At 28.0% G+C, this 10416-nt stretch overlaps 1 pseudogene; it reads left to right on the top strand.

Moving 5' to 3' along the window:
* Positions 1 to 8325: 8325 nt before the first annotated feature.
* Positions 8326 to 10416, top strand: LOC148212797 (patatin-like protein 2; annotated as a pseudogene).

Genomic DNA, 10416 nt, shown 5'->3' on the forward strand with positions numbered 1-10416 from the left:
TGGAAGGCTGTTGTGTAATGTAGAAAAGTTTGAGGGCAGCTCTGATATCTGATTTTGAGTAGATTTCTCTGTGATCTCTCTAGATTCAAATATGAACTCAAGACAAGAAAAAAGTTTTGGCTTCTGAACAAATGGCACAACAATAGTTGTTCAACAATAGTAACTCAAACCGTGAAAGTTGGGTTGGGTTATAAGCTTGTTTGGATTGGTTTGGATTTGAATAAATTAATCGGAACTTTAAGGGTCGGGTTGGTGTGTCGATGGAAATATATCGAAAGATAGAGATTTGTTTTTTAATGTGGTGTTGTTCCTTTCATTCCATAGGGACTATAAGAATAAACTATACCAAAGTTGAAACTATCGAATCTCAATCTTATTTAATTGCAAATTAAAAATAATAATAAAGGGGAATAATTCTGCATGAATATGTGCAGTCTCATTAAAAGAATATGGGGATATAATTAATCCAATTTTTAATCTCTTCTAACAGTACTCCAAAAGGGAGAAAATCACAGGTCTTCCTTTCCCAGTAAACGAACCAAAGTGTACAACCATAGTTTGTTGCACTCCATGAAGAAGAGCTAAAGCCTCGGCTGCAAGTGGTAGGAGAGAACCGTTGTGCCGTGGAAAAATCGACTGCTTTGAAAGCAATTTCGGCCTATATTTGGTGCTAAATCGTCTACTCATTGGTTGCTTCTAAATGTTAGCACAATACCCTTCTCAAACGTATGCTCGTTAAAGAATGATTAGAATCGATTAGTGTTGTGGAAACCTTGCTTAGATCAGGGCTTGAAGACGACCAATAACGTGAAGATGGAAAACGTTTTTTTTTTAATGAAATTAATTTTGGAAAACTTTTAAAATTCAAGAAATTAATTTCAGTAATAAAAGATAATGATTTTCCTTTTTCGTCCAAACATCAATAAAAAAATGAAGAGTATTTCTTTTTACGAGCAAGTATATGGTTACCCGAAATCAACCATCCTTATCGGAAAATACTCGCTTCGTCACCATTAAAGGGTTGACAACTAAGAGAGAGAAATATAAATCCTGTAGCATTCTTAAATCTTTCAATGTACGACAAAAGTCAAATACTCCTAACAGTAAGCACGTCCAAAAAGGATCCTAGAGGTTTGGATTGTGCATATTTACCTAACATATTTGTAAATATTTTACTATAAATAATATATATAAATATTTTACTCTATGATATATATAAGTGGTTATCCGCCAATATGAACTTACTCCAACGGTAATTAATACTGAGTTCGAATCTTTCACCTCACTTATTGCACTGTAATATTATTGTTAACCGATAAGTGGATTCTAGAGACAATCCATTTATCATCCTCTATTTGATTGGTCCATTCAAGTATTTCCTTGGGTTACATCTTCATTGATTGGAATAAACAAAATAATAATAATTGCAAAATCATTCTTATGTTTAATTAAATGATTTAGCCATTTATTTTTAAAAGGAAAAAAAAAGGATAAGCCATCAATTTCAATGAATCAACTTATTTTACCAAAGCATACATAGCTCCGTGATAATTGACATATATCTCCAACCAAGAGGTCACAAGTTTGAATCACTCCACCTCCACTTACATGAATGGAAGGTAATTTTGTGATTCAAATAAATTCTTTCTTCATTGGAACTATAAAAGAACTCTTTTACTCATTTCCAACCACAATTTAAGGTTTATTTTTTTCTTCTTCTTATTTGTTTCTTTTTTCTGTCTCACGATCTTTTGTTTTAAAGATTTATTAATCAAGATCATGTTCCAAAATTTCAGAAAAATATTATGTATTTCTTGTTCTTCTTTATTTTTCTCTCTCACCATCTTTTTAAAGGTTTTTATTAATTAGTATAATAGATCACATTCCAATTTTTTTTATAACACTGTCCTTTAGTAGCTAGTTTGTACATTGGCGAGAGGTAAATATATATACATAATTCATTAGCGACTATCATTCATCATATTTACAATTCAAAAGCTAAATTTGATTTTTGAAGAAATTTGTTTTAGACAATATTAATCTGGGTCTTTTTAACAATGTAAATATATATATAAAAAAAGATGATAGCATAAAATATTACTACATTAAATAGTTAATCTTTGTTACAAATATGTTTATTTTGAGTGATGGAGTAATAATGGTTTTAAACCTCTTAACATTCCCAAACAATAATAAAAATTTCAGAGGTTTTAGAAATTTAATAGCTACCTAAAACCTAAATCCTCACTCTTCTACTTTTCTTTCTAAAAAAATTTTGGTCTTCTCCATATTTATTTTGTGTTTTCTTCCTCCATCAATTTTTTTCTCAAGTTTAAAATACGTATTGTATTAAAGTATGAGCAACTCCATAATAGTACATGGGATGTTGTGAGATAGAGGCAGGTAAGTTTAATCTATTACAAATAATATTCCACGCAGGTGCAGGGGCGGCTCGAGATGATAGGGGATCTTAGATAAAACTTTGATGGAGAGGTCTTAATATAGAAAATATCATCTAAAACTTATTTTTCTTACTTTTTGAGATTCAAAATTATAAGTTTGTTAATATATTACTTTTCAATGAACAATATGACCAATCCATTTAATTTTCCTGTGACATAGTTGAACTAAATATGATTAATTTTAATTTTGAAAAGCTTCATTTCAGTGGAAGCAAAACTGTTACCAGTATTGTTAATAATATTCTATAAGCAATGTATGCATTTGGAAAAAAGTTTACCTTTGTTATATAATTTAATTTTAATAGGACAATCAATTTCATTTTGCAAGACTTCTCTTAATATTTTTAATTCAAAAAATAAATCTAAACCACTATCATCTTTTAATGTATTTTCAAGATTAATACAATTTCTTTTCAGATTATCATCATCTAATGACTTTAAAAATTTCATATCAAATAAGAAGTTAAAGATATTTTCATATATGTGAAATTGTTCAAATCTATTTTAAAGTGAAGAATTGTTTGATCTATAATATAGTAAAAGTAATAAATTCTAAAAGAATCTTGCGGTGATCATGTTTCTTTAATATCAGCATTCTCATCAAATTGTTGTTTATATTTTTTGAATCGTTCTTTTTTCACAAAATATTGGTTTTATTTCCATAACATTTGCAATTTTAACTGAAATCATAGCAGTTGTGAATCCATTTTCTCTGTATTTCCTCTCTATTTTTTTTTTTTTGCAGGATTAGATAGCTTCATTTTCAACAACTATATCATCATCTACTATTTCTTTGATCTCTTGATTTTTCTATACCTATCATTTCTTCTATTATTTCATCGTTTTTATTACTTTTACTTTCAATAACAATTTATCGACAACAGTTTTTTGAGATTCAATAAGTTTTTCTACTATTCTTTTCTTTTAAGCTTTTCATATCCAGATTCATATTTCCTTTTAGAATTATTGATATTCTAAGTAAGCAAATTTAAACAAATATTAGATATTAGGTTGTGAGCAATCAACAATATGAAATATTTATAAAAATAAAAAATAAAAGAATTTGAACGAAAAACCTGGAACTTTGAAGCTGCTGGGTTAAGTTGAGGAAATAAGAAGCTTCTATTTCTACTCTAACCATTGATAATCTTGTGAGACCACACAGAAGATCACGATGAAAATTTGAGATTTGAGAGAGATTGAGAGTGAGAGAAGGAGAGTATTGACGGATAGAGGCTAGAGTTCAACCTAAAATTAGTGCGACTTAAGTAGTACATGTATGAAGGTTTTTAGAGAAGTTGAAAAGTTCTGGTTGTGAAAGAAATAAATAAAAAGATAAAATATGGAAGGTTCCCACTCTCCTAAAGTAAACTCGAGAGAATTAGGAGGAGCTTATATTAATGGGTTGAGAATTTTAAGGAAATTTGGAAGAAGTCCCGAATAAATAATCAAAATGGAGAGAAATTCATGAGCCTATTAATTGTGGATTTTTTTTAGTAGGTGTGTATTTCAATATTATAAAAATAATTATGAAAAGTAATAAGTAAGTTATTTTATATTTAAATTTAATTTCTAATTAAAAACTAAAGTAAATAGATACCAATATTTCCTAAAATATGGGTCTTAGGTGGTCGCCTCACTCCTTATAGCTTAAGTCGGTTCTGTGCCGGGTGGAAAATTAAGAAGCTGTTTGAGAAGGAGTAAACTACTTTAAAAGTCAAACGATGAGCATCCATATTTCAAATCTCTAGCAAAGGAATAAAGTAATTGATTATATGAATTGGATTCATTTATATTGCTTCTAGCCTTGAAATTAACTTATTGAATGCAATGTTTTTGTTTTTATTTTTGGTAATTCCCATGTATATTCTAATTTAATAAACACGTGTAAATAATGTAATTTTGTTAAATCAAAATGATGGTGTTCCAAATCTTGAGGCATGTTTTCTTAATAGAGAAGGAAAAGAGACAACAAACCTAGAAGTTTTCGGACAACAATCCTTGAGATAGTGCTCAAGTTGTAGAGTTTTTTTTAGCTTAGACAACAATCCTTGAGATAGTGCTCAAGTTGTAGAGTTTTTTTTAGCTTAGATTTATGCTGCTGTTTCGTTTTAATTAAAGTTAAAATTAGAGTTATATTCTAATAAATTTTAAATTAAAATTTCAAAATAGTTTATTTTTATTTTATTGTATTGACAAAATTATTTTATTTTTACAATTTTTATTATTTTAATTTGATTACCTTGAAATAAAATACATTCTATAGACTTTTTTAAATTCACTATAGTGAAATAAAATTACATATTTATATTATTTTAATTGACCAAATTTAAAATAATATCATACATTTATATTTGTTTTTTGAGCGTGTCTCATTTAAAATTAAACACTTTTTAAAATATATTTTATTTTTTAAGTTCAAAATATAATACAATTATTTTTGTTAATTTTGAATATAAATAATTTGAAAAATAATAATTTATTTTATTTTAATATTTGTTACTTGAAATTAAGTATATTTATTTTAAATATAATTCAAAAATAAAATACTCTTCTCATTTTGAAATCACTCGGTTAAAATTTTTGTACAAACTATAATTATTTAAACATGGATAAGAGAGAATGATAATTATAAATTTTCAGACTTAAGACTAAATTTAAGTATTTAATTAATTTGATTGCATCAAATGTTTTAGTTTAATTATTTAAGTTTAACATTTTTCAATTTTTATATCAAAACATAAATACATATATATATATCTTTTAAAAAAACGAAAAAACTAAGTATAAGTTGAATTATAATGCATATAAATCTATATATTTCAATAGTATATTATATATATAAATTAAAAAATAGATTTGTGTTATAAGTTAGAAAACTTGAAGATGTATTGTTGCGGGTACAGAGGGAGGTGAAATCGAAGCAATTGAATTGTCAAAAAAAAAAAATCACTAATTGAAAAGGGTAAAAAAAAAAAAGAGAAATGGTAGAACCACTAAAATTATTTAAAAAAAAAGAGAGAAAATGGTGGGATCCATTGAATTTGAGAGGATATATGACCATGCTGTGAGGAATTTAATAGTTTTTAGTCTTTTAAAAAATAGAAAAAATTATGTTTTTCTGCATTTATTTCTCCTGCCGGTAAAAAGATCAACGGTGGTGAGTAAAATTAATAAATCTGTAAGTACCTAAATATTTTTTTTATAATGAATCAATATGTAAACGTTCTTACTTTTTTTTTTTTTTATAATACCTAAGTTATCCTTCTATTAATTTATATTTTTCTCCTCCATATCTCCCCTCTCTCACATTCATTTCTCAACTCATTTAATTTTAATTTTTCTCACTCGGTTAAATTTTTTATTCTTTATCCCACTCATCCAAATTCCTTTCTTCCATTTTTTTTCATTTTTTTTTCTAGAACTTATAAATTTTACCGTTTTAAAAACATTAAATATCATCTCTTTTAATTCTTTGCCTTCTCCTTTTTTTTTTTTTTCTTTCTCTTCTTTCTAATTTTTGTCTGAAACTTTTAAATTCTACGATTTAAATATTAAATAATACAATTATTTGAACTTTATATGGAATATTTTGTCCATTTATTCATTTCTAACTTTACATAGCATGCAATTAACAATTAATTATTTTTTTAATAAATAAAGTATTTAAATTTTAAAGTATCATCATTATTTAATTAATTGTTAATATATTTCTAAGTAGTATTTTTTTTTTGAAAATGGGGTAAAAATTAATAGAGTAGCTCTAATAATAATAATAGAATAATAGAATTATAAAAATTTTAGAATTTCATATTTAAATAATTTCTAAAAACAATAGTATTAAAATAAAGTGAAGGTTCTAATTTAAATGCATCCATAAATCATAAAATTGAAGAAGGATAAGAATGCGTAGAGTTAGAATATAAAATGTTGAATTTAAAAAAAAGACCATTTTATTTAAAAATGATGCAACTTTGAAAGTTTTAAATTCGAATGGTTAAATAACTTAAAAAAAAAGTATAAAATCCTTTCACTGCCCACATGTTTACATCAAAATTAAATGATTTTTTTTTTAAAACTTTTTTTAGAAGGGTAGGAAAATTGAATTGATAAATAAAATTAATTCCTCTTATAATTATTGATAAATGAAGGAAATTTAAAACACAATAAGATGGATATTTTACTTTTACCTTCATTTATATACTTCATAGAATTTTAAAAAATTAGAAATACCAAAAGTTGAACTCCTCCGACATACAACTATAAAAAGGATTCATTTTCCATCCATTTTATACACAACGTACCTTTTATCTTCTTTGACAATTTATTTAATACTGCATATGTTGGATAAGGGAAAAGCCACATTATTCAGGAGAGAGTTAGGTGAAAAATGCCTCGTGTGGAATTTCTACAGGGTATTAGCTAGGTTGATTCGAGCTTCCCATGCTTCATCTTCATTTGCCATGGTGTCCATTATCATCATGATGGAAAACTACGTTTTTTTAGTGGCTCCTCCAATTGTAAGGTAGTATTATGTTAATCTGTAGTCACGGTCAATAGATTTTGTCAATCTCCTTGATTGATGGAGAGTGGTGGTGTAATTAATAGTGGTTATTTTATTTTTTTAGAATTAATAGTTATTTTATTTTAGGAAAGAATAAAATAACTTAATTAAAGAAAAAGATAAATTATTCTAATTGCTTAGAAAATTATATATGGATTACAAAAATGTCACAATTTTTAAGTATGGCCTAACTATGACTTTTCAAAGTATGTTTTAAATTACATTTTAAATTGAGTTTGAGTATGATTGGGCTTTTATGTTACTTTTTTTTTTTTTAATTTTCAAACTTTATGCTATGAAAATACATATTAGTTTAGGCATGTAAATTCGTGAAAAAAAAAATGTCCAGTCACTTAGTTTTAAAGTTAAAATGTTAAGTGTGTTCCTAGCTAGAGTACTAGCCTAGCTTAGGTATATAAAAAAAGAGTTAAGATTAGAAAAATGTATGGATCAAAATGAAACTAGAGTCCGTTGGTTAACATTCTCGTTTTTTGTTTCTGTTTTCTTATTTTAATTAATAAAAAAATAGAATTGCATAACTCCAATACCCATAAATCCAATAATGATAAAACAATATCTTAATTCTATTTTGAATCAAATTGGAAACTGAAAAAAAAAAAACAAAAAACTTGTTTTTGTTGTTTCCAAAATTTTATATACATCTCTAAGAAAAAGAGAAACAATAAAAATAGTTATCGAACTTTAAGATTTCTCCGTAAAATTAAAAATAACAAATAACAAGTCAGAACGGTACGAAACAGGCCACTAAAAATATATTTCTCCGTACCACTAAAAATATATTTCTCCCGCATTTGACCTATGGTTATTAAACATGTGGATGTGTCTCCCTTTGAAAATATAAAGAAAAAGTTATTGGTGGATGGGAATGATGAAAATACTCTAGTGGGTAGGAGGTAAAAGTTAAAAGTTAAAGTAAAATAAAGTAATGGGCCACGTGGTTAAACTAAAAAAAATAAAATAAAACCAAGAATTTATGAAGCTTCTTCATTTACACAGCAATACTTTAATATATATATATATCTTCTGGAAAGAGTACACTAATTTGGACACAAGACCAAAAATTTCATCACGTGAAGATTAAATAACACAATATATATTTTTTATTTCCCATAGTTTTGTTGAATATTATTCTATTAGTTCCTTTTATTTGAGTTTCTTTCCTTATAAAAACCCCTTTGGAGATGGCTACTTCCCACACTCCAAATTCTAATTGAAAAGCAAACATTTCTCTCTCTCCATCAAGAAATTAGAGCTCTCTCCCTCATCAAGAAATTTGACATGGCAACTGATTTGGGAAAGGGAAATATGGTAACAATTTTGAGTGTTGATGGAGGCGGCATTAGAGGCATCATTCCCGGAACTATTCTTGCTTTCTCTCGAGTCCAAGCTTCAGGTAAGGATCATAATATATGTTTCAAATGTCAAATATGTCCTAATTTATCAATTTAAGATTTTAAGTCCAGCGATAGTTTTATATGATATTAGAACGAATGATAAGTTAATGTGTATTTAATAATATTTTTTTGGTGATTTGGTTTGGTTAGGAATTGGACGGTCCAGATGTGAGAATAGCATATTACTTCGACATAATTGCAGGAACAAGCACGGGTGGTTTGGTTAGCACCATGCTTTCAGCTCCCGACAAAACACATCGACCTTTATATACGCAGCAAAGACATCACTCGTTTTTTATTTAGAACATGCTCCAAAAATCTTCCCACAAAGAAAGTTTATATCCCATTTTCCTCAATTTCCAACACTTTCGTTATTGTTTCATTTACTAAACTTGCGTCGTATGTGGTGGAATCTGCAGCCATTTGTTAAGTTCAAAGTCAGTGGTGAACTTGTTTGGCCAAGTCACGGGACCAAAGTACGACGGAAATACTTGAGGTCGTTGATAAATGGACTACTTGGAGACCTAACTCTTAGGCAAACGCTGACCCATATCGTTATTCCCACGTTCGATATAAAACGTCTTCAACCTATCATCTTCACCACAATCGACGTATGGCAAAACTAGTAGTTAATTATATTTGCAAATTTATCACACAAAAAAAATCATCGGTGAAATGGAAGTTTTTTCTCTCGTACATCACTGATATATCTAACATGATACACGTCACTGATTTATGGATTCTTACATTGTGTCAGACGAAATGGAATGAGTTGAAGAATCCAAGGTTGGCTGATGTATGCATTAGTACCTCTGCAGCACAACTTTCTTACCAAAGCCATGAATTTCAAACTAAGGACTCCAATGGAAATACTCGTACTTTTGATATGGTTGATGGAGGAGTTGCAGCCAACAATCCAGTAAACTCCTCTCTCTTTAATATTAAAAACTTTTTTGGGTAAAATATTCTACAAAGATTGAAAATATCACTAAATTGTTACTTGAACGACGAAAGAACAAAACTTATAATCATGGAATCGACTTTATGATTAGATTATAGATTACAATTAGTTCATAATCCTAGTTCATTCCTTGGTTAGTTGATATATTTCTTGGTATAGTAGATGCTATCATACATACAATCATACTTCATTCAATCAAAATCGAATGGTTTGATCAGACTAAAATTATGTTTTAACCCATTATATTTTTGTCTTGTTACCCAATTAATAATATTTGGTTGAAATTGATGTGCAGGCTTTAGCTGCCATAACCCATGTGACTAAAGAGATCAAGACCATGAGACAAAAAAGTGAATTTTTGAAGATCAAAACCCATGGAAACAAAAAAGATGTTGGTCCTTTCTTTAGGCACTGGTGCAGCCAAGAATGATGGCAAATATAGTGCTGCTAAGTCTGCCAAATGGGGTATGCTTAATTGGGTCTACGACGCTGGAGCAACACCTATAGTTGATATTTTTAGCGATGCCAGTGTTGATATGGTCGATTACCATATTTCTACTATTTTCCAATCTTCGCATTGTCAAAAAATTATCTTCGTATTCAGGTATATTTTTAGAAGCTTATTCTAATTATCAGAGATAACAAACTCTTAAAACTAAAAAAAAATAAAACATCATCTAATATAAATATATAATTGTGGTTATACAGGATGACACATTAACTGGTAATGTATCGTCTGTGGATATTGCGACCAAAGAGAATTTACAGAAACTTGTAGAGGTGGGGGAGAAATTGCTGAAGAAACCATTATCAAGGGTAAATTTGGAATCTGGAAAATTTGAGCCAATTGATGGAGAAGCTACCAATGAAGATGCCCTCACTGAATTTGCTAAAATGCTATCGGAAGAGAAAGTTACGACTAAGCCCTTGAACCCATTTCTCCTTCACCGGGATTTATGTTCTTTCTTTTTTCTTTTTTCTTTTTATCTTTATGAAATAATTCAGTGTGTTTAA

Source organism: Momordica charantia (assembly GCF_013281855.1).
Source record: "Momordica charantia cultivar OHB3-1 chromosome 2 unlocalized genomic scaffold, Mcharantia_2.0 BLBB01000002.1, whole genome shotgun sequence".
NCBI classification, from domain to species: domain Eukaryota; kingdom Viridiplantae; phylum Streptophyta; class Magnoliopsida; order Cucurbitales; family Cucurbitaceae; genus Momordica; species Momordica charantia.